Raw genomic sequence first — 24,398 nt, 5'->3', positions numbered from 1 at the left:
TATTTTTGGTTTCTCCTTTAAAAAGCCACCCCCCCCCCCGAAAAAAAGAGAGAGCGAGCAAGACAGGAAGAAATCATTAATATAAAAATTAAGAGAAATTTAACTTTCAAAAGATGGTTAGAGAGAAAACATATTATGACTTTCAAACCTCAGAAAGAAAAAATACACAATTTGCATTTTTTCAGTGCTTTCGCTTAACATTTTTTTCATTAGCCTTTCTTCATTAGAATTTATGATCCATGTCCATCATTACACTTTCACATCTCTGATTTCTGTTAAATTTTCTAACAAAGGTTAATAAATATAAAGGGGGTAAAAGGCCTATTTACTTTCACCTAAAGTCCTCACTATTTCAAGGTTATTTGTATTTGCATGGAAATTTTTCCATGCTCTAATTTAAATTATCAAAATTTGGAATTAATTCTATCTGTTGTTAGGAAGTAACAGGAATTTTTCTTAAAGGAACTGAACAATGTGATTTTGCTAAATTATAACATTTTCTTGGTGTTGGGCCATCTAACACCCTTTCTAGCATGGCACAGTTTGGGCTTCACATTTATGGAAGGAAAAGGGTTGGGGGGAGAAGGATATATATTTGGAATGGTGTTTGACAGGGGGAATGAACGCAGACACCAGAACAATTATATTACAATCCCACTGGGAATGCCAGCACCAAATTTAGCCAGACTGATGGGGTACTGTCTAGACGGTCCCTTTTGTGTATCAGCTGTTTTTTCCCTGCTTTATTGCACTGCCTGAATGTGTGAGTTGAACATGCATATGGATCCCAAACATAACCATTCCTGCAACCATACATTGCTATTAAACTTCCTCTCATTTGGCTGAGAATCAAAGGTTGTATATTCCTACTATATTCTCTTTATAATATTTTGTAATTAAAATGCAGCTTCCAGAACTAGTGGTTTAACAAAGCTTCAAAGACAAAGTAGAAGGTGTTTAGGCTGTTTTTTTATATGAAAAAAAAAAATGTACTAGGTAAACATTTCTATCTTCTCAAACATGTCCACCTCTTTTCTACAGAAGTTAAAGAAAGCCAGGAAGAAAAGAAATAAAACAATGAGAAGAAAAAGGCATAGCACATGTAAATTACCACCTTTCCTTTTGAAAAGGGCAAGGATAGAAAGAAAGAATATTTATTAAATGTTTACAGTATAATTAATGGCAGTGTGTTTGGCTCCCCCCCCCCCTTTCTTTATCTCTCTTTATTTGGTAAACCAAATAGAGTTCAGGAATCAGAGTTCTTTTGAGGGCTTAGAAATAGATTCCCAAACTCTTTTAAATATATGCTTACAAGATTACTTTAGTGTTATTGGGCAGATAGGAAATCCCAGAGACATTTCACATCTGGGCAACTGTCAGGATTTTGTTTTGTTTGTCAAGATAGTGCAGGAAGGCTAGTTCTTACTGATATGTGATTACAGTATCCATACAAAACATTCGTTGTTCAAAGGAGCAAGTATGAACTCTTAAACAGGATATATATTCCATGGGTGATAGGTACTAAAGTTGGATGCCTTTGCTAACAACAAAGAATCTGAAATGAGTGCAAATTAATTATTCCAATTAACAAATAAGAAATAGAAAACATTAATGCTAATGAAAGTAGTATCAGATCTACCTCTGTCAATGAAAGGTTTATCAGCAACTTTTATCTAGAGTCACCAAAAACTGAAAGGTGTAAGAAACTGGAATTCCACAAAATATGTCATTATAAATAAAAATCTTGCTTCCCACTATTTAGGGAAGCGAACACTATAGCACAGATAACTTTACTAATATGTATACAATAGCAGGGATTCTTTATTTCATTTGCTGTAATTTTTTTCCCTTAGCAAAATGCAAAATGGTGAAAGTTTTTGCCCTGAAGGAAAACAAAATCAAAGATAGAGTTGTTGATAGAAAAAAATTTTAATAGATATATTCTGATTTCGTGAGCCAAATTTTGTCAGTGACTAAATGATGGAAATTGATTTTTAAAATAATAATTTTCCATGCCTTACCCCTAGAACTCAATAACTACCACATACTAAGGACAATGAAGATTTTATTTGCCTTTTGAGGACTGGGTATTGAAGAGGGCGCAAGAAAGAGAAAGTAAACTTTATTCCCAATTTTACTGAACAGGACAAGGCTAGAAGTCATCTGTTTTTTCACTTTGAAACATCAGATCACAAATCAACAATCATACACCATAATTAGTGACACAGGGTTGGGGGATATTTCCTGGTTGGAAAGCGTTATGAGTCTTGAACAGCTGACACTAAGCATGGAGACCCTGAGTTACACTTGTAGGCACTGATGCTAACAATCTCTGAGGCCTTAAGTTTGGTATGGTTGAGAAAAAATACAACCAAAGGCAGTGACAGAGAGCAAGAGAAACCAAGCCTGGGAAATAAGAAAGCAAGAGAAAAATGGGGTGGGATGGGGAAGAGCGGTGTGGTTTGGGGGTGGCCTGCCGGGGTAGGGAGTGAGAAAGAAAGAGGAGAGAATGGATATTCTAAGCATTGTTTTAATCTAAAACAGAGATGCTTCCAGGAGAATGCATTTCAATGGAGCTGAGCCAAAAATAATTATAGAGATTTTCTTGTTTTGTTTTGTGAATGAAGAGCATCTCTTTTCTCTGGAGATGAGAAAGAGAGGGAAAGGGAGGGAGAGGGAGGGAGCAGGCCAGGGAGGGAGGGAGAGATTGAGAAAGGACCAGAGCCAAGAGATTGAAGTGATGCCCCTCTGCCCCTTTGCTTCCACACAGCACAGTAGCAGACCTTTCTTTCTTCCCTTTTCCAAAAGCTGTTGGCACGGGATTGTGTTAGGAAGAGAGGGAAGTGGCAGCAGCCCTCAAACCTAGCTGGGTTTTCTATTCTAACAATAGCTTGTTTACTTTGATAAGGCTGAAGTACTGAAATTGGAAGCAAGATTGGGGTGGGGGGGGCAGGGACACATATTTTAGGACCTAGAATAAAATTGAGCTATTTACATCTAAAAATATTCCCCTATTTGAGACACTTGAAACTTCCTTTGTTTTTTGTTTTTATCAATTACATTTGTTTCCTTGTTTTTCATCATCAATAGCAAGCTACTAAAGGAAATAAAGTATTCTCTCGATTTTCCTCCATTTTTTTTCTGTGATGCAAAATCTTTATCTTAGAACTTTTTTTACAGGGAAAAAATTGTCATTTGTTAAAATAGCTTGGGCTATGACTGAATTTTTATAAAATAAATATACTCTTCAGGAAAGCTGGTATAAAAAATTTTATACTAATATGAAATACACAGGATTGGGGGAGAAACCCACCAACACTAACAGACTTTTGGGAGGAAAGGAAGTAATTGCAATTTAGAATTACTATCTAAAGACTCTTAGTTTTCTTAAGTTAAATTGATTTACGTACAAATCACATCATTACTTACTGTCTGAACCTGAATATTCTCTCCAAATCTCTTATGTTAGGTGTTGTGCCATGCTAATGACCCTGTTATTTTTATCATTCACAAACGTTAATTCTACAAGTGGGTTTAAGGTACCACTTTTATCTTTGTATTACCTGAATTTTTAAAAAACAAAACCTAAGAACCAGCTCCTTTCCTCCACCTTGTATTTCACAACTTGTAAAAATTAACTTTTGTTTTTAGGAATATTTGACCCGTTAAGTTTAACAATTTAGTCATCCAGTAGAAGAACAGCATAGTGTGAGCTTAGTGGGTTAACACCAAATAGGTAAACTTAATGGGTTAACATCAAAATGACCTGGATGTGAATTTAAAACAAGAAAAACTACTTGTGTTACATTAGTAGTCAAGATTATCTTTTGGGTTAAGCATAAATAACTCAGAAAGTAGCAAAGATGGATATAATTTCCTTTAAAACTTCTACATATTAAAATTGTCCCAGTTTTTCTGTCAAAAAACAATTGAAATATATAGTAGATGGCAGTAAAGTTATATGCTTCTATTATGTTGTTAAGTTTTTTTTTTATTTCTTAAAGATGGAAAATATCTTCATGTACATGGGACTTTATTTAGGGATTTTCAAAACACGTTTTAAATGTCACTGTGAATATATTGTGTAAATCTATGAATATGAGTTTTATAAATCCACATTTAATTTAATTAATCATATTGATTCACTTGACATTTTTCTCCTCCTAAATCTCCCTTTCCCTTCTTTCCCCCAGTCTCTCTATTAAAAGCAATTCATTCACAGTGGTAGACTAATTTTTGAAGCAGATTTTACAAAATAAAACCTACGATGGTTTTAGAGGAACTTTTAAAAGCATTCAACTTAAATTTGTTAGAAGTGGTTAAAATGATTATTTAAGAATTCAGAGTACTTAATCACACTAATCTTCACAATCTATGTAAAACCCAATATCCCAAATGAGCAGATCTACTTTTTTTTTAGGAGTACTTATTAATATTAAATAACCAGAATAATCTAATATGCTTTAAGGCAAAACAAGTGATGAGATTAGCAACAAATACTTATTTTGCCAAGGTTTACAAGAAAACTTTACCTCTTTTAAAATAAAACAATTTATAAAACAGAAAAATACTTAGTGATATTTAGTATTTATTAAAACCCCCAATATACACCATTTGAGAATTTATATTTGATTTTACTATGTCATTAAAATTGTTGAGGGAAAATAGTAGTCTACTAAAACATTTAGAATATGGTATATAATAATTTATTATTAAAGGCAATGTGATCTGTCATGCCAACATAGGTATTTACTATCAAGTTCTGGAACAAATTTGGAAACGAGGGGACAAAGACAGATTTACAATTGGTAAGTGTCCCAAAGATATTAGCAAAAATAACTAAGCTGAAACGAGTATAGAGACATAGGTATCTGCATCAAGCCTTCTATATATTATAAGAATATATAGATACATGTGTACAGATAGGCTAAATGCAGATACATTTATCATTCGTTTGCAGTGGTCATCCTATCATAAAATGGATTTTTAAAGGTTCTATCTTGACCACTTCTTTTCCAGCCCCAAATTACGAAACCAATTTCAAAGCTTTGCTCAGGAAAGTTATGAATCACTTAAAACCAACCATCGAAAAATTGCACCAAAAGAAGTCCTCTTTGCTTGTTCTTTTCATTTTGTAGAGGTATGGAGTCCAACACGCAACTGAGGGTGGGGGTGAGGAGAGAGGAGGCAGCGAGAAGCAATCAAAAGGATTAGGATGGAAACTTCCTCAAGCTTCACGGGCTTGTTTGCTGGCCACAGATGCCATTATGGTGTATAGATAAGATATGTTTAATATGAAGACTTTAAAAAGAGCCTTCACACTCCTGAAAATTCAGAGGCAAACCCGAGCCTCTTTCTTTAGCCCATATACTTCACTACATTGGCCCAGGAAGCCTGGCTAAAGATAGTTTCATCCAGCTCACACACTTAGGTTTTGTCACTTCATGTCATAACCTCCACATTACTTAAATGTAGTTTTAAAATGTGTTAAATGGAAATGCTGATATAAGCCTAAATGTAGCTGTACTTGCTGTTTCTGCTCTAAGTTCATTCATGGTAGTGGATTTAGTTAAAGGGCCCAGAACAGCCATGCTTAATAGTAAGGAAACAAAATCCTTCTGGCTTCCATGGGGGCTAGGTATATGTCAGAGCAGAGGGAACTCACTGTAGATATTTGAGATAAACAACTTCTGTAGAAATGGACACATTTCGTTGGTGTCCTATATAATATAAGGGAAAAGATACTACATTACAAATAAAGCCCCAATCGCCTTTTTTTTTTTTTTTTTTGGATACTAAATGCTATTTTATATATCTTGGACACAGAGAACATCCAGTAAAATTTATTATAGTAAATAGCTGACTCCAGATAAGAACTGGTAGTGATCTGAGGTGTCTATTGAATCATAATCAAGAACTACCTGGTAAGCATTAGATGACAATAAAGGGTATTCTTACTAAAATACTAGATGAATTGATAAGAGAAAATGGTCACTCTGACAGAAAAGCTAACAGAAAATAGCAGTAATTATGTGTGTCTTATACACCAGCATCCTGCATTACATCCAGTATGCAGTGTGCTGTTTAAAAAAAAAAAAAAAAAGTATGGTACCTCGTCTGGATGATACAGCTGCATTAGGAAGTTTTACAGAATGGCTTATTTTCCAGAACACAACATTTAGCTTTTCCACATGCTTTTTTTGGTAGAATTTCTCCTCCCAGTTAAAAACTGGTTTTCATCACACAACTGCATAATTATTTTTCTGCAACTAGCGATAATTACTTGTTTTGTGTATCTCTACTAGAGTGATTCAGTGTTTGCTGTTCTACCTCATAAAATGCATCTGTATTAGAGGCATGTGAAAAGGAGTATTGACCTTATATAATATATTGCTATATTGGTAGGGGCACACAGCTCTAATTCTTTGTAAAAGGCACAAAAGTCTATATTGCTTTGAGTTTTCCTTTTTGAATGCTATGTGAGTTTTCTGACTAAAGCATAAAACTGGAGGTAACTGAAGACAAGAAACCTCACAACATGGAAATTATTCAGTACACAAAGAAACTCTCAGATAAATGTACAATGGGTGACTGAATAAAAAAGGCTGTTGGAGGGATTTGTTGATAGTGGCATCATAGAAAACTCTGGAATCAGTGTTTGTGAGATCTGTCGCACCAAAAAATCAAGAACAGATTTCAGATCATTCAAGAATATTGAATCATTTTATGTTGCTCACAAAGCTCTCCACAAATACAAATGAAAATTAAGCAGAGCCCCTCCTGTCAGTCTTCTTTTATCTTACAACAGCACTTCTCTTTCTCTCTTTTCCTTCCAACTCTTATTTGTCTGAGGTTCTCCTTTCTTTCAAGTTCTCTTTAATCCTTGCTTTCCCATGTCCCTGTTTAGTCTTATTCATCAGTGATGCCAATAAAAATAAACAGTCTATTTAAAACAAGTGAGTCAATGCCAAAAAACGCATGATTGATGTGTAGCTTATTTTTTATTTTTATTTTTTAGTGAAACTACACCTTTGGCATTGTCTTATTTAATTTTTTTTATCATTTAAAAAACATAACACAAAGAAAACATCAGAGAATTGAAGGGCTATTTAAGGTCTTTGGATTTATTTATAAATATATGTAATGTTAAATGCAGTGGAATCCTTGTGAGACTACTTTCGTGCTTACTGATCCCAGGGTGCAGAAAGAATTAGCTTACCCAGGAAAACTCAAAGTCATAATTAGTCTTGTGAATTATAATAATCGGGTCTCATCCTACATTTCTTTCTCATGTGGTACTCCCAGTGGGAGTTCTGCATGAAAAAGGACTACAGGATTGGGCATTAACAATGGTATACCTGCAAAATATGAGCATTTTCCTATAGCACCAATCAATGAAATTAGAAATCTGCCCCATGTTGGTCCTCTGCCCTTCAACCAATTAAAAGATTAACATCAACAGATTTTTCAAATTTCAAAAGGAAATTTTACTCTTCGTTTTAAAAATACCTCTTAAAATTGTAAAATAAAACTAGACGTTTTCCCCCCAATGTACCTTTTATTCTTGACTCAGTTATAGCTCTATGGTGTGATTAATTTTCACTTTTAGAAGAGTTAGCAATGCTTAAGTTTTAGATAATTTCCTCAAACAAACAGAAACAAAAGAGCAAGTAAGGAAAGACTCAGTGAAACTCAGTAGAAAGCCATATGGAATCTCAAGGCTCTCAGATCAACTATTTTTCCTAAATTGATTACTCAGGGTTGACTGACTGAGATGACCAATTGTTTTGGTAATCAGACCTAGCCTAAATTAAAGAAAAAAACAAGTGTAATAGTTTCCCAATCCTGAGATGCTGATGTTTTGTCACAGAAATGTTTTTTATATGAATTACATTATGATGGACTGCTAAGTAGGCTTAGAAAAGCAAGCAGAATACAGTCATAATTGCTCATCCATCTAGAGCCCAACTCAACATGGTCCTAATAACCCTAAACATTTAGACAACAGTCCTTCAAGAGGTGACTGGATAAACAAGCTGTAGTATATTAAAACGATGGGATACTACTCAACAATATAAAAAATGAACTTTTGATACATTTTACAATATGGAAGAATTGCAACATAAATATGCTACAAGAAGCAAGACCAGAAAAAGAAAACAAATTCTGTATATAATAGTTTAGGGAATTCAAATTAATGTATAGGGACAGAAAGCAGATCAGTAGTTATCTGAGGGAATGATCAGGAGGCAGGAATTACAAAGAGGTGTGAGGAAACTTTTGGGGGTGATGGATATACACCCACTGTCTTGACAGTTTCACAGATGCATACAAATGGAAAAACTTTAAAAATTTTACAATTAAGTATGAGCAGTTTGTTATATGACAATTTTACCTCAATAAGGTTGTTAAAAATAAATGGGCTGATTAGAATGTATATAGCAGCCAATCAGAATGGATGTTTGCACTAACAACAAAAAATTCAGACTAGGTTTCAGAATCATCCAGGTGATTGGGACCATGTATATTTGACCATGAAGAATCTGAAGATTGAGATGTTCCCCTTCATCCCCTTCCTGATGTTTATGATCCCTAGTTTAGTTCAAAACCGTTTTCCATAGTCTCCTGTTAAAAATCAACGCCATTCTGACTGAAGTGAGCATCAGAAAATGTCGGAATACCACACGTGTTTGAGATAGAGGTAAACTGAAATATACTTTCTTCTAGAGCAAATAGGATCCATCTAGAAAACATTTCAATTTTACAGTTGTGTGTTCTGCCACAGCATCTCCAAAGATTTCCTCTTCCCTTTCTTTACTACCGTATGTGTGATAAGAATGGAGTGGGGACCTAAATTGTTAGGAAAACAACAGAAATTACCAGAAGATATTTGTCTCAGCTAGATATCCTATGTGAGCTGATCAATTTCTATTCAATTCAGCAAAAATTTATTAAAATCCACAATAAGGTGCAAAATTACCATAATGCAAACTCTATTCTGGAATGGAGGGCGACTGAGTTATCTACCAAAGTGCCTCATATAGAAGAAAAAAAAAAAGGGACTGAGATAACTTCAGTTTATTATTATTTTTAAAAATTTTTTGGTATGTTCCAAAATTCATTGTTTATGCACCACACCCAGTGCTCCATGCAATTATTCGTATTGTTCTATTTTTTTCTTTTTTTTTTCAAAGATTGTATTTATTTATTTGACAGACAGAGATCACAAGTAGGCAGCAAGGCAGGCAGAGAGAGAGAAAGGGAAGCAGGCTCCCTCCTCAGCAGAGAGCCTGACACAGAGCTTGATCCCAGGACCCTGGGATCATGACCTGAGCCAAAGGAGAGGCTTTAACCCACTGAACCACCCAGGTGCCCACTTATTGTTCTATTTTTATTATGTGAATGTTGTGCTTTATCTACAACTAAATTTTTAGATGCATAGCTTGAGTTTGATCAGTGTCCATATTAAGGACAGAGGAAAAATAGCCCTATGTAATTTTTAAGAACCCCAGGGACTAAACTGAAAGTCAAAAGACATATGGAAAAACTGGAAGCAAACTGAATATATATGCAAATTGACATTTTACTAAGAGAACATGCTTAAAACTATGGGTTTATCAAACATATGTCAATGAAATTGAAACCAAAATCTCTTCAGCAAGTAGAACTGATTTCTGAGTGCAGAAATACATGCGTTTTACATTACCTGAAGTGGAAACATTTTTCCATCTCACTCCATTATGATGTATTATTCTGATTTTAGAGATATAATACTAAAAATATATTAAAGAAAACATTTCTGTTTAGGGACTTACATATATCTTAGTTTTTAAAAATGTCTATCTTCTTGCCAGGGTCAATCCTCACATAGATTTGCAAAATGAAAGATGTGCCATTGATCTTGGATTTAAACTTATAACTTATGTTAGTATGTAGCTAATTCTTGAATTCTAAACCTGTGTACAATAGCTACGGTTAAATATTTTTGTGGATATTTGTCCGAAATGGAAAAAAACAAGAGAAATTCAACTTTGTGCTTTGTTCATGTCTCCCGGTTTTCTTTTTCATGTCTTCTTTCCTCTGCTCTTCCTTCTTCTTCTGTCACTTCATTACTTAGCCACTGATTTTTTTCTGCTATTGTTAATGTGGATCAGTGACCAAGACTTTGTCTTAACCTTGAAAATGCAATTGCTTTAAGCAAGTCTCCACACTATTTCTTGACTGTGCTTAGGCACTAAAAGAGCTCTTAAGATACAGTGTCTGTGATTCTGTTTTCTTTTGTTAACTTTTAGTACTGGATTTTAGTTGTGACCAGAACCAATTCAGTAAGAAAGGAATTCAAAGGTTCTTGGGGCCCCCGGGTGACTCAGTGGGTTAAAGCCTCTGCCTTCCGCTCAGGTCATGATCCCAGGGTCCTGGGATCAAGCCCTGAATCGGGCTCCCTGCTCGGTGGGGAGCCTGCTTCCTCCTCTCTCTCTGCCTGCTTCTCTGCCTACTTGAGATCTCTGTCTGTCAAATAATTAAATAAAATCTTAAAAAAAAAAAAAGGAATTCAAAGGTTCTTAAGTAAAAATAATTTTAAGAAAACAACAAAAAATAATAAAAATTTAAAAAATAAAAGGTTTTTAAGAGGTCCTACCACTGCCTGCTGTCTACGTGGTATCTGATGTCTCATATGATCTAGTGAAATGAGTACACCTTCTTCTCCTTAAGACTTTGTGGGAAGGGTCCAAAACAACTTGTCTGGAAGCTGATACACAGAGGGGAAACCCTGTACTTAGGTTCCTAGAACTGGGGACTCTTGCCAAAATAATCCAAAGAGCCTTTTGGTACAGAGATAACTAAAAAAGCTGCTTTCTTTGCTCTAGAAGGCTCAACTTCCTTTCTTCCTGCATTCTTTACCTGAAGGGAAATTTAAAGTGGCCATGATACTTCATGGCCACATTCCAGATATCTGTGTTTTTTATCTTAATTCTTTGGCAAAAACCCACTTTATTCATTTCATTGGATTTTCTTTAGGCTCAATGTGATAACGTATGTGAAATCAATTTGCAAACTATGAAGGTATGATAAAAATTTGAGTACCATTTACTGGAAACAGAACACTAGAAATTGATACGGTATAGCATGATCAGCCAGGTACATATTGATCAATTTGGGGCCTTCATTTTTTAGGTCCTGACACAAGAGTCTTGTTTGCGCATACACACTTTTTTTTTTTTTTTTTAGTTCACAGAAAATCAGATCATTAGGTAGGGCTAACAAGTTGCCCCTCATGATGTTTTCCCATGTAATCTGGAGGAAATACTAAAAGAGTTTGTCAGCAATGAACTGTTTGGACCTAGAAATCTCATCCAAAAAATCTTGTCTTCTTAGAGATATGTGAAAATGTCTATTGGCAAGCAATTTAGATGATATCATTAACAAATCCTGTCCTCTATTATCACATACCCACTCTCCTGAAAACTTAAAGACCCTTCTTTTCCTCTCATTGATCCATTAACATAAAATAATTTTCTAATTCACTGTTATAAGTAATTAAAATTAGAATGGGTTTATTAATTAATGTCTACTATAACCATTATTAATTAATCTTAACTATACAGCATTTCATATAATTTGTTCCATAACTCTTCATCTTTCGAAAGACAGAATTCAGTGTTACCTCTGAGGACAGTGGAACCCACAAAATCAGTTAGGAACTATAGATAGAACAAAGAAATAAAGTTATTTGGCAATTCAAAATGAAGAGCTAAACAGATATAATAAATCTTCATATTTATCTTGCCTGATGCATTAAATTACTCAAGATTGGAAAAACCAATGCAATCTTCAAATTCTACTTTGGACATTGCTTTTATTCATCAACTATCCAAGGAATATGATAATCTCAAATTTTTACTTATATAGATGTATAATATTTAGACAATAAAAATTTTATCTACTTTCATTAAAATTTCGGCAAAATACAAAATCAAAAGAAAGTACCTTTTTAACCCAGAGTCTGAGAATTATTTGCAAGAGATTGGTGTTGATTAGAAAACAAAATACTACTTTACCATATGTCTGAGGAAAGTTATGAGAGCACTTTAAAATACCCACGTTCCATGTATTTACTTTACCTAAAATGACATCCTTTGCTAACCACATTATTTATCTGTAACTAATTATTTTTCCAGGTGTTTACTGTCCTATCCAAAGACCAACATATCATGGCGACCCTTTTTCTAAGTAATGGCAAGTGGCAAGAATAAATTTTACAGCATCCTGTTTCAAAATAAGCAGAGTTATAATGTGAGGATGCCTGATGTTACCTAAGCAGATATAATAAGCAGACACAGAGAGTTAGATATGGGATAAAGGCAAAGTTCTTTTAATGGATTCTAAAATGAAGCTGAATTAGAGGAGAATACAAAAGACATATAATTATGCCTACATTTACCTTTTCCCCAAATAAGTAACTCAGTTATTCCTTTCTACTGACAACTGATTTATCGCTCAATCCAATAATCTCCTACCTTTATACACAGTAGAAGGTGCTGGCTGCATAATGGAAAGGGCTTGAGACCATGTACCTCAGGAAAGGTGCTACATGATGTCTTTAAACATGTCACCTGGTCCATTAAAAATGACCTAGATAAGAAATGGGATATTCTGCAGAATCCTACAAATCTCTCCACTGCTCCTTCCTAGTTTCTATCTGTTACCTTGATTGGTTTAAAGAGTCACTGATATGTGGTTCCTGATGCTACCTCAGTTTTTGGCATTTCCTGTATGTCTCTTGATAATCAAAATGAGGAACTCGCCATGACGCACCTGAAACTCTACTGGTTCTCTCACTGCCTTCTCCCACAGTCCTTCTGTACCAGTCCCATATTATACATAGTCTGACAACTATGTCTGGTGTTTTCTTTGATCTATGTTAACATATGTATCTGGTCAATTGAGAAAAATAAGCAGCTTATTTTTAAATTCTTTTTTAAGATTTCACTTATTTATTTGAGAGAGGAAACAAGAGAGATAGAGAGCACAAGCAGGGAGGAAGGACAGGGGGAGAGGGAGAAACAGGCTCCCCAGTGAGCAGAGAGCCCACCAGCAGGGCTGGATCCCAGGACCCTGAGATCATGACCTGAGCCGAAGGTAGACACTTAGAGTCACCCATTGACTCTGAGTCACCCATTCACCCCTAACAGTTTATGTTAGGACTGAGTCACCCATTCACCCCAACAGTTTATGTTAATACTTAGTTGACCACCCAGGCCGCCAATTAGGAAATAACTGCATAAAACAGTCAAAAGACTGTATAATTCAGAACTAAGATGATAGCAATAGGGAGGAAATATTATGGGCTTAAGAGCTGCTGAAGGGATAGAATCAATAGGGTTTGATGACTGACCGGTTCACAGAGAAAAAGGAGAGCGAAAAACTATGGATCATGTCTTAATTCTAGCTCAAAAAATGGAGGAAATCCTGATGCCATTTATTAAAATTGGAGACACAAGAGGAAAAGCAGATTTTGGTTGAAGGAGATGTGATGAATTCAGTTTTGCATAACTGAATCACAGGTGTGTCTGTAAGACTTCTGAGTTGTGGTGCCCAGTGTATAGTTAAATATAGGGTCTGCAGATCAAGCAAGAAATCTAGCTCTGCAATGTACATCTGAGAATACAGTATTTTAAAAAACTAAATGATCAATTATGTTTAAAAAAAAGTCAAAAAGTCACATAGGATATGGACTGAAATCCACTGGGTTTCCCACAAAACGCTGTTGATGAATATGGCTAGTGGAGTTTTAATCAAATGATGGAACAGAAGTCTGGAGGAATAAATAGAAAGTGGAGGAATGAAACCCCTTATCCTTTCAATGAGAACAGCCATCTTTTTTTTTTTTTTTTTTTTTTAAATCTCAGGATTAAGAACCAAAATTGCTTCTGTGGTTTCTAAAACATTTAAAATGAAGTCTTCTACCTTTTCTTCCCATCTAGTAATGCTTAGTTTGATGTTCGGACTGAAATGAATTTTCATGTAGCTTTTAGAGAGTTACAGAATTCAGAATATGTTGCATCATATCTCTGATACTCTCTGGTTAAGACAGTGCTGTGCCTTTGCCTTGTACATAGTAAATGTTCAAATAATATGACAGCACTTAGTAAATGCTCAAGTAATATAACTGTAGGCATTCCTAAGTATCTGAATCTAATCTACTTCTGAAAATGTGTGGGAAAGCAAATTTTTTTGTAGCAAACACAAATATTTTATTTTAAATGGGAAAAATAATAATGCATTCTTCATACAAGCAAGAGCCCCAAACAATTCCCCTAAACATCATCAAAACACTCTTAAACATATATACAATAATCTACTAAGGATTTATGCATTATAAATCCTTATTTATAGGGATTTATACTTGATTATTTAACATTTAATACACTCTAGTCAGTACATTGGTGTAGGTTACAGACAGTATCAGATACAGATTACATTTTCCTTCTACACTGCAATGAATGTGTTCTAATGTAAATAAGCAAGAAGATACATTAAAAAAAATACTGAATGCGAGTAACAACAAAATAAAATAAACAAACGAAGGCATTTTTGTTTTAAGTGGTTACTTTCTGATGAGAGTCAGTATGATATGGGAGACCATTTCACCTGATAATGCATAACTCCTCCAAACAAGGCAAATGCAAAGCAATTCCTTATTCAAAGAGTATCAGAGATATGAATGTGATATATTCTGTATTCTCCTATTAACACTCTGAAAGTTACATGGAAATTCATTTCAGTCTCAGCTTCCAATTCTAAACTTGGGGTAAATGTTTGTAAAAGTTGCTGTTACCATTACTAGTGTTACTTGGACCTTGGACAAGGTTGCTTTTGTTATAGCACATGTGCAAAGCAGAGCAGTGGTTCTCAACTGGTTTTCATAAGATAGAGTGGAGAAGGGAGTTGGGGGAAATTGGAAGGGGAGGTGAACCATGAGAGACTATGGACTCTGAAAAACAATCTGAGGGTTTTGAAGGGACGGGGGGTGGGAGGTTGGGGTACCAGGTGGTGGGTATTATAGAGGGCACGGATTGCATGGAGCACGGGGTGTGGTGCAAAAATAATGAATACTGTTATGCTGGAAATAAATAAAAAATATATATAAAAAAAAATGAAGGTGATTGTCAAAGTGAATAAAGAAGATAGATTTTGATATGTTGAAAAAAAAAAAAAAAGATAGAGGTCAGGGATGCTGTAAAACATCCCACAATGCACAAAACAGACCCTCCTAACAGAACAAGCTAGCACAAAATGTTAATAGGTGGGGAAGCCCTGAAGGAGAGAAAGACCAGAATCAAACCAATATTTCAGAGGAAACCTCAATTAAAATAAGGAAGAGATTGAATATTGCAAAATCAAAAGTTAGAATGAATTGATGTTATTAGCTTGGGGAACCAAAAAGCAGGTCTCTTCATCAATGGCACCAATAAATCTAAGAAAAGGAGCTACTTTGGGAGGGACTATGAGGAAAAATATTAAGTTTAGTTTTTACTATGTTATACTTCAGGTAGGGGTGAAACACCCAAATGCATGGAATAATTTTAAATAATTTTCATTCATATAAGAGGTTTTGTCTAAGTTTTGTAGTTATTTTTTAAAGCGTTTAGATAGTCTTCAGGTTACACATCAACTAACACATCTAAGCTCTAACTCCGTACCATATATCATACTTTTTTCACATGCAAGCTCAACCTCCAAGAAGTTGCTGGAGAATGATATTACCACCCCATTTAATGGATGACAGAGATGAGGCTTAGAAAGGCTAAGTAACCAAGGTGATACAGCTATAAGATCATTATACTAAGATTTAAACCAATGTCTTCTAAGTCCTGAGCTTTTTGCTAAAATAATTTTCTTTTTGTACTCATGCATGCTCCAATTATTTCAGACAATCCCCTATAACCACATCTTCACTGAGCTTAATAAGTAACTTCCCCCAGCTACACACACACACACTCACGTACACATACACTTTTAAATACATTTTTTTTGTTGTCCTTATAAAAATAATCTATGTCAATGTAGAAGTTTGGAAAATATAAAGTACAAGTCAAGAGGATAAAAATCATCATTACTTCTACCACTTGGAAATACCTACTAATAAACAACTTTTAGGTAATGATTTGAATTTTTACTGTTTTTCTCTGCTGATGGTTTTGCTGATATGCAGTGGTATTTCTAAAATTAATCGTGAGGAATTAGAAAGAGGAGAGAAAGGGAAAGATGGTACACAAGCTAGAGAATTAGCTCTCAAATTTAAAAAGAAGAACCTTGGGTGAGGTGGGGGTGGGGAGAAAATATGGGGAGGGTAATTTCTAGAGCCTCTCTCTGCGCAAGGAGTTCTAGGGACTTAATAAGCCTTAGTTCATCTGTCATCTCTATGTTCCATTAATGACAAGATTAAATGGAAGCTACACATTCCAGGGTGCTTATCATTTGCAGACTCAGTACTAAGAGCTTTACTCACATTATCCCATTTTATCCCTGCAGCAACTTCGAGTAGGATATTATTTCCAACTTAGAGAAGAAACTTGGGCTTAAAGCGGTTTTAAAAACTTGCCGAGTTCCAAATCTAGTAAGTGGGGAAGCAAGAATTCAAAAGCAAATTTGGCCACAGAGGCAGTGTTCCTCCTCTTTGCTATGGTGTGTCCTCTCACTGCACACAATCAGGTGTGGCAAAGTGCCTAATTCAAGCAAGCGAGAGCAGAGCATAGAATACTGTCTCAAGGTTTCTAGTTTCAGACTTCCCTTTCTTTTCTCTTTGTAGGAATGGGATGACACACGCCTTCTGGGATATGGTTTGAAGATTCTGTCACCAGATATTTTACATTTGATTCCACTGGAAAAATACCATGTGATAAGTTACTTGCATGAGAAGATTAGTATGCGCCCGACACAAGAGTTTGCTGAATGAAGGGTCAGAAGAAAGGAACTCTACCAAAATGAAGGTCCCTTCTCTGGAGTAACTTTAACAACAAGTTGAGCAAGACTCCTACCAAAGTTTACCACTTATTTATCTAGAGTAGCTGTATTTTAATAGGTAGATGTTGGCTGACTAAAATTACTATTACTTGCTACTTTTCTTGAGGTCAGACTACTGCTCATGTAAAAGAGATGAATATCAGGTTAAAAATGTGGAATTATCACATTTTGTTCAAATTTAAAATGAATAAGCACAATTTCCCTGGTTTTGACAAACATTTGAAAAATGTAGTCTTTGGTTTTTAGCTTTAGCCTGTAGGATGGACCTGTTGTAAAAAAGGAAAGACCTTAAGTGAGTAGTATTTTGGATACATTTTTTTCAGCTAGCTCTCTACCTTGGGGATATTCTATGGTCTGTTGAAACATGTTCTTTCTGTGAAGCTCAATGTAGATCACTGGTTTTACATGAAGGCCTCTATTAGTCACTTACAGACATTTTTACACATAACTGTTGGGTAACAGTGTGTGCTTATTTTATGATAAATGTTTCAAAGCTACTGTTCTCTGGAGTTCTCACATAAAAGAAAATATTTATCTCATTGGAATTTTAACCACACTACAATTAAAATGAAATGCAGTCGACAAAATATTAATGCAGGTATGTCTGAAGATCAACTACTTAATGGTTAGGTCCCTATCTATCATTCTCTGGCTTTCCGAAGGTCAATATATAGCAAAGCCAATGAATTAACCTGCAAGTCAGAACATAGTATCTGTGTAACTGTGGGTCTATTATTAATTGCTTAATAAAGTGTGTGACTTATTGATGAGAGTTTATGCTTCCTGTTCTTTTTAAAATTCAAGCCTAATTCAAGCAAGCTTATGCCAGGCTGGGTTGTTACTTTAAAATCTCAGATAAATGAAGATTATTTTTGATGCTAGATATCACTGTTAACACTACAGGAAGTAGATACAATCATAGGATGAGAAGGAAAGAAACGGATATATAGTCTCTTCTCAACTTTTCTTTTGGAAAAGGGGATGCTGAAAATCAGTGAAGACAACAGAGTTGCTCAATGTCACATAGTTAGTAGTAAAGCTGACCCAGAACTCAGGTCTCCTATTTCCCAGGCCACTGCTATCCAAGACACCAAGCCACTGAATTTCAAGATTCTAACCCAGGGTCTGGTTTTGCAGATACTGCAGGTAATTAACCTTGCAACTTGTGAGTCTAGCCTTTTGTTTTCTGTGTTGTTTTCTATGCAAAGTGAAGTAGGAATTAAGTAGGTAAGGCATAACGGAGAAACAGAAGCTTGCACTAACTGGAAATTGTAGCTCACAGTGGCAGGTGCCATGAAAATTTTTTAAGGCTACGTTTGGTGAGGATGAGCCACCTATCTCCCACTCAGCAGTGAATGTCTGAAATAACTAGCACCAACTTTAATCTTACAACAAGTACTACCTGTGGGTTCCAGGCAGAAGGATGGAACTCTGTGCAGTCTCTGCCAAGTAAAATGGATTACTGAAAAATAACGATACTTCAATTGCCATTATGGTTTTTATGTTGGCAGTAGAAGTCAAAAAATAACAATGAATTTTCCCACTAATTTTCCACTGCCACTTTCTATGTGAGTCAGCTTTAATTATTCATTTTGCATAGTGCTGGATAACAAAATGATTCAAAGCTTTGGTAACAACTCTATCAGCACTCTACAAAGGAGAAAAGAAAGTTCTTGAACTAAGACTTCACTCTAATTATACAAGACTGTAGCAAAACACACACACACTCACACACACAAACAAAATTATAAACAGAAATGGCTATTCATTTCGGTTTTTAAAAGATTTACTTTGGGGCGCCTGGGTGGCTCAAGTGGGTTAAGCCTCTGCCTTGGGCTTAGGTCATGATCTCAGGGTCCTGGGATCAATGGGCTCTCTGCTCGGCAGGGAGCCTGCTTCTCCTCTCTCCCTGCCTGCCTCTCTGCCTACTTGTGATCTCTGTCTGTCAAATAAATAAATAAAATATTTAAAAATTAAGTAAATAAATAATAAAACACTTACTTTCATCACGCAAATGGTCACTGGGCAGTTAAAAGTTAAAGATATTAAGTTTGGCAATATTACCCAAATTACATCAATTATTTTATCAAAATAGAGCTACTTTGTCAAACTGATGCCAGAATTTGACTTTCAGCTCTGCCAAAAAAAGTTTCAACTGGCTTAACATTTCTCCATTTGATTGTTAAAGGTCTTTGGCAACAATCAAATCAGATTGGCCAGCTGAATCCTAATTCCTGGTCTTATTCACACTTCCTCACTACCTTTTCATGTCTGAACAAGTTAGCCAGAGTTAAGGAGTAGAGAGGAGTCAGCTTTTCCTGTAAGATGTTTGTGTATCAGCTTTTCAAAGCACCAGAAGAGAAAAGTACTTCTGTGTCTTTTGCGTGTCTGTAAACTGAAATGACTGGTTTGCAGTATAATAAAGTTACAGCTGACATAAGTCTTGGAAATATTCAACCCCGTGTTTCCCAGGTTGAGATCATTTTAGGAGGCATATCGATATCCAATAAAACAGTAAGGAAATTTGTATCATTTCAGGCTTTTTGAACCTTGCAATTATATCAGGAAGAAAGTCTCAGGCTGGTGCTGACAAAGAACTCTCGAACAGTTTTTTCTTGCTTTTTAAGAAATAGAAAGCAAGCCTCAGGCTCAGTCTTCAGCAGACAACTCTTTGGAGCTAGAATTTAATAACACTGTATGGTTTTCATTAAATTGATTTTGTCCATCTATTTATGGCAGGGATACAAATCCACCTTTTAAGATACATTCAGTTAATTAAAAAAAAATTTTTTAAGTTAATTAAGGACAAAAATTAAGTGAACATTAGTTTGGTGAATATAGCAATGCAAATATTACATGAAGGCTGTAGTCAATGATACAGTAAAAATCACAAAGCTGCTGAGGAGCTGGAGATGGACTCCCTGAACAGATGGGAAACTCAAAGCCTCAAGAGGGCAGGACATCCATCAGGACTGCAATCCACAGGCCATTCGCCAAGTGGATGCCACCCGAATCACTTCCAAAAAATTACTAATTTGAATAATTTTCTTTAAAATAGCCTTTTGCCCCATCACTTTGTAATATACATTCAGTTTGAGTTTGAAAAACAATAAAGGACAGGAGTGATTTGATGCAATTATTTCAGAGGAAATGTCAATATTAAGAAAATTTATGAGACATGAGTTAACTTCTCAAGTTTAAATTACAAACTTGTGGGTTTTTTTTCTCTTTTGAGGCTAGTTTGCTTAAGTAAATCAAAATATGTTCTCTTTTGTTTTAAATTTACATGTCCTGAATACTTGGAAACAACAAGACTAATTTTCTAAGCAATGTATATATTTTTTTAACATGTACAGGCTTTCATTGAAATACAAACCTAAATGCTACTAGAAAAAGGTTCAAATTAAGGGAAATTATGTGTTTTGCACTCTTAAAAATATCATAATTAAACTTGCAGTTTGAGAAAAGCAATCTAGAGGTTTTTGTGAAATCCAAAGATTCTTGACAAAGTATTTCTGTGAAGTCTGGGAGGGATGGAGGAGCAACTCCCTTTTACTGACAGAGATTCATGGCCTCTTAAGGTAGAGGCCACTCAAGCTGAGTAGACATTCTGGACGACAAGGAACAAAATTTGAGAAAGACAGAATGGTCACTGAATTACTGACTTCTAAAAATAAATAAACAAAAACTTTCCTCTTACCATCTTGTCCACTTATTATCTCTGAACTGAAGCCTTTTTATACCATTGGGGAAGGGGAAGAAGAGAGTTAATGGGTAGCAGGATCAAGGTAGTTAATCTTTTGTAGGTTAAAATCTATGTTGCATATGGAAAAAGGTGAAACAGAGTAAGGTATTTAAGTGGGTTAAGCCGCTGCCTTCGGCTCAGGTCATGATCTCAGGGTCCTGGGATCGAGTCCCACATCGGGCTCTCTGCTCAGCAGGGAGCCTGCTTCCTTCTCTCACTCTCTATCTGCCTGCCTCCCTGCCTACTTGTGATCTGTCAAATAAATAAAATCTTTAAAAAAAAAAAAAAAAAAAAGAATAAGGAACTAATTCCTTAACTTTGCTCTGCCTCAGTTTCCTTTATTCAAACACTGGGACTAAGAGGCATCTGTGTTATTGGGTTGGCTAAAGAAATAACTAACATTTATTAGTGAACTAGAAAGACCTAGGGCTAAAATGGGAAATAATTAAACTGATTCTCTTATTGCCTCAATAACATTCAGGTTGTAAAGAGGGAAAAAGAAATTCACTACCTTTTCCAAGTAACTAATACTCTCCCATATCAAGGATTCCCATTTTCAGACCCACTCTCTGGGCCTAACATTTTCATTCTTGATGCTGAGAGCCAGCTGAAGAGCCTTCAGAGAACTTTCAGCCTCTGGGGAATTCCAAGGTGCATGTCCCACCCCCACTCCATGCACAGCACAGAATTTGTGTAAGGGAGTTCCTGGGTATAACTCACCAGGGAAGGAAGGTGCTGTTGCATCCTCTTTGATTTTCTTCTAAGAATTTGTGAGCAGACTCATTTCTTTTTTCTTTCTTTTTTTATTTTTATTTTTATTTTTTTTGCAGACTCATTTCTGATGCAGAGTATCCGAGGAGAGCAAAAATGATCCCTTTTAAAACTGGGGATCACTTGTGAACCATTCTCACAAAGGTCTGGAACTCATCATTACAGCCCCTTGACTCATTCATGAGACTACCATGCACGACACGGTGCCCGGAGCATTATGTTCTGATGCCAGGAACACCCCACACCATTCAGACTTACGTCAGGTACCCACTCGTTATAAATCTCTCTCCTGCAATCTCCCCTGAAAAGGGGAATGAAGGTAGACTAGAAGCAACACTACGTGTGAAGATTTCACAACATCTCTTTAAGCAATCTAGGTCAGTGTCAGTCAGTTTAGTTTATGTGACCCACAAACAATTTTTATGACTTTGCTTTTACTTACCAGTTTCAATTGTTCTGTACACCCTGAAAAATCTCATTTCATCAGTGAGAAATCAGACATTAAGAGCTACTTACTTACCAACACCAACTTATCCCATAGCTGGGTCATGATTGGAATCTACTCCAACACTCAGCCTCCCATTCAAATGTTTCTTCTTCAGTGGAATTCCCAGCAGTGTTCTCCAGGTTTCCCCTGTCCAGGTGAGTTCAGAAAAGATTGTTAACCCAGGTCTACCTGTCCTCATCATTTACAAAGGATGTTACAATGGCCCCATTTACAAACCAGGGCACTGAGTCTCAGGGAGACCAAAGGACATGCCCTAGCTGACAGAGAAGCCCCTTAGTTAGCTGTATAAGGTATCAATTCCTTTCAGCTAAAAAAAAAAAAAAAAAAATCACTTATCCTTGCTTGCAGGGTTTCTGACCCAGGGGATCCAGTCTTGCATGCCAATCCTCCTTAGCTGGCCTACTTCTTGGTTCTTCTACTGAGCAAATATGAGTCATATGATTCAGCTGAATTGAAGTCACCTGGCAGATTTTTCCACTCTCATCAGTAGCATACATACCAATTGCCCTTTAACCAATCAGAGAAGAATTTTCTTTTTCTTTATTATCTTATAAGCATTTGAAGAGAGCTTTAAATAATTCTTCAAAGGAAGCCACTATCATTTGCAGCTTTAATAATCCATTTATAAAAAAGTCAAAAATTTGTAGTGAGACAATATAAATTGAACACATTATTTGATCCTTTGGTTTCATCCTATTTGCTTGAGGAAATGACCAGGAGCTTAAAATCTGTTCTAATGTTGACAACCTCAGATATATAATCATCAAGGAAAAAATAAGACCTTGGAATTGTTGGAATTTGGTTTTACCAAGACAGATGCCTTCATCTTGTACAGGTTTTTTCCTTCTTTTTTAGTAGTACAAGCAGATAATTATAATAAAATAGCCCAGAACCATGAGAATTAAAATAGTCTGTATATTAATGTGTTTGATTTTCACCCACTTTGCAAGGTCAGAGATGTGGACTCTCCACACAAGGTCCAAGGAGTAATTTTTCTTTTTTTCATTCTTCCTTAAAAAGTAATTTTGTGGGGTGCGTGGGTGGCTCAGTGGGTTTAAAGCCTCTGCCTTCAGCTCAGGTCATGATCCCAGGGTCCTGGGATCGAGCCCCGCATCTGGCTCTCTGCTCAGCAGGGAACCTGCTTCCTCCTCTCTCTCTGCCTGCTTCTCTGCCTACTTGTGATCTCTGTCTGTTAAATAAATAAATAAAATCTTCAAAAGTAAAAGTAATTTTGTTAATAATAATAATAATAATAATAATAAATTTCAGGTGACTTTCTTTTTTATGACTTAATTCTACATTCCATTCTAGGAAGAAGGAATTGAAAACTTCTGAGAGGTGGTTTCACTCATTAATTATTTACATTCAACATAATGTTTGCTGAATATCTACTATGTACTACTTAAACACTCTCTTCAATGTTATATAGACATGTAGATGACTAAGACATAGGCCTTAATGTTTGACCAAGAAGGTATGTAAGAAAAATTAATCACAAGCACATGTTCTAATGACAAAATTGAGAAACATTTCACAAAGATCATAACATTGGATATAGTCCCAAAAGACTGAGCTGCTGTCCTAGGAGGGCAAGAAGAACATTCCACAAAGAGGGAGCAATTATTCAGAAGTGCAAGAATATGAAAATTGGGGGCAACTGGGTGGCTCAGTAGGTTGGGTCTCTGCCTCCGCCTCGGGTGATGGTCTCAGGGTCCTGGGATCAAGCCGCACATCGGGCTCTCTTTTCAGTGGGGAGCCTGCTTCCCCCCCTTTCTCTGCCTGCCTCTCTGCCTACTTGTGATCTCTCTGTCAAATAAATAAATAAAATCTTAAAAAAAAAAAGAATATGAAAATTGGAGATTTTAAGTTCAGGAGGTAAATAACTCAAAAACTCAAAATTTGAAGTCAAAGTTCATCAAACAGGTTTTCTCTACTCTAGTCGTTTAAGAAGCCTAATTTGTTAAGTTAGTATATCACTTTAATCCAGTGCATCATTTAAATTGCTTCAATGAACAAACTTAAATAGTCTTTTCACAGTATCCCTCCTCCACAATCTCTGGTATGCCAGAAAGGTGCCAACACAGAAATGAGCTGACATTAGGAGGCCTACATGGTGACAGACTGTTCACTTTCTCCAAAACACAGGTGTTCATGAAAGAGCATGTAGTAAGATGCTGAGCACCATAATATATATACAATGGAATGCTATGCAGCCATCAAAAGAAATGCAATCTTGCCATTTGCAACCATGTGGATGGAACTAGAGGGTATTATGCTTAGCGAAATAAGTCAATCAGAGAAAGACAGCTATCATATGATCTCCCTGACATGAGGAAGGGGAGATGC

At 35.8% G+C, this 24,398-nt stretch overlaps 1 long non-coding RNA gene across 1 annotated transcript in view; it reads right to left on the bottom strand.

Moving 5' to 3' along the window:
- Positions 1 to 22,450, bottom strand: part of LOC116586166 — a 32,556-nt gene extending 10,106 nt beyond the window's left edge. The window contains exon 1 of the long non-coding RNA XR_004283921.1: positions 22,065 to 22,450. This is a non-coding gene — a long non-coding RNA (uncharacterized LOC116586166). The remainder of the gene's footprint in view (positions 1 to 22,064) is intronic.
- Between the last annotated feature and the right edge of the window lie 1,948 nt (positions 22,451 to 24,398).

The sequence above is a fragment of the Mustela erminea genome, chromosome 3 (assembly GCF_009829155.1).
Source record: "Mustela erminea isolate mMusErm1 chromosome 3, mMusErm1.Pri, whole genome shotgun sequence".
NCBI lineage: Eukaryota > Metazoa > Chordata > Mammalia > Carnivora > Mustelidae > Mustela > Mustela erminea.
The sequence above is the reverse complement of the archived record's forward strand: the minus strand, read 5'-3'. Positions and strand labels throughout refer to the sequence as shown.